Genomic DNA, 1,986 nt, shown 5'->3' with positions numbered 1-1,986 from the left:
GCTAGTAGTACTTTCGCTTTAGTAGAGCTAGAACCTTAGCCTTACTAAAGTAGCCTACGAGTACGTCGTCGTAATATATACGAATTACCTACGTACGGAGTACGAGGTCTTCTAGTATAAAAAGTTGTTCTCCTTTATAAACTAGGCCGTTCCTTACGGTATGTTCGTTATGCTTTTCGCCTAAGAGTATCTTACTACACTTAGGATTATGCTTTTATAGAATAGTAATTATTCCCTTTACTACTTTAGATAGTAGGAGGTATGCCTCCTTATTAGTAACTACCGCTCTTATAACCCGTATAGTAAGCGTAGGTAGTTTACTACTCTAGAGTAAGCCGCCTAGAACCTCTATCGATCTACGCTACTACTTATAGATAGCTACAATTCTTTTAATAAAGGGGTACTCTCCCGCCTTACCTTTATCTACCTAGAAGGCTAGTTTCTTCTATAACGTTAGTAATAACGTACTAACTACCTACTTCTCGCCTACGTAGTCCGGGCGTCTTAATAGCGCATCTATAGGGTTTGTCTTACCTATGCGGTACTTAATTACGAAATTAAATAGAGCGAGGAAGACAGCCTACCTAGCTTAACGGCTATTAAGTTGCTTTACTATTATAAATCCTTTTAGGTTAGCGTAGTCGACTAGCACCTAAACCGTATACGAAGCGCCTTCGAGGTACGGGCGCTACTACTTAAAGGATTCTATAACCGCTAAAAGCTCCTAGTCGTAAACCTCGTAATTATACTCCGTAGGGATTATCTTTCTTAACTAAAAGGCGATAGGATGCTATTACCTATCGAATGCTTATAATATAATTCTAGCTAGCGCATAGCCTAAGGCGTCGGTTTCTAGCCTAATCTTTAAGGAAGGATTATAGTATCGTAATACTAAAGCCGACGAAAAGCTGTCTTTTAGCTAGCGGAACGCCTACGCTTCGGCTACGCCCTATAAGAGGAATCCGGATTTCTTACCCTTCTTTATTCCCTTTAGCTAATCCGTAAAGGGCTTTATAATCTTAGAGTAGTTCCGAATAAACCTTCTATAGAACCCTATAAACCCTAGGAACTGCTAGATATCTAAGTACGTTTTAAGAGTCGGCTACTCCTCGATTACGGTTACCCTACTAGGGTCTATCTTAACGCCTATAGAGGTAACTACAAAACCTAGGAAGTCGACCTTATCCTTAAACTAGAAGCATTTCTTTAGACTTATATATAAGGCAAACTTACGGAGCCTCGTAAGCACCTCTCTAGTAGACCTTACGTGCTCCTTACGCGTCTTACTATATATAAGAATATTATCTAAATATATAACGTAGATCTAATTAACTAGCCTACTTAGGGTACGGTTAATATACCCTTAAAAGGTCGCTAGAGCGTTAGTTAAACCGAAGGGCATAATATAATACTTAAAGTAACTATAACGCGTTCGGAATGCGGTCTTCTAGCGGTCCGCTTACTTAACGGGAATGCAATAATACGCATCCTTTAAATCGATCGTAGTAAAGAACTCGCATCCCTAAAGGCGATCGAGGGTTTCGCTAATTAAAGGTAATAGATAACGGTTCTTAATCGTAATCGTATTAAGTCCTCGATAATCTACGTATAGCCTTACTATACTATCTTTCTTTAGTATAAATAGGATAGGCGTACCCGCCTCGCTAGTCGAACGCTAGATCTAACTATACTTAAGGGCTTTCTCGATATATTCCTAGAGCAGTTTTAATTTAGTCTAGGACTAGTAGTATATCGCTTTAAAGGGAGGTTTCTTACCTTCCTTAAGATCGATTATATGCTCTATGTCTATAGGTAGCCTATATAGTACCTAATCTATGCCTGCGAACATATTGCGGAAATCCTAATACTCTTTTAGAAGTCCTTTAATAGAATACTTAGTTCCTATATCGCTAACGACTCTACGGATAGTAATTATATATACGCGGTCCGCATCTTTTAAGTCGTTAACGAACTAGAACGCTTCTC

The sequence above is a fragment of the Ramularia collo-cygni genome (genome assembly GCF_900074925.1).
Source record: "Ramularia collo-cygni strain URUG2 genome assembly, contig: RCC_scaffold28, whole genome shotgun sequence".
Classification (NCBI taxonomy): Eukaryota; Fungi; Ascomycota; class Dothideomycetes; order Mycosphaerellales; family Mycosphaerellaceae; genus Ramularia; species Ramularia collo-cygni.
The sequence above is the reverse complement of the archived record's forward strand: the minus strand, read 5'-3'. Positions refer to the sequence as shown.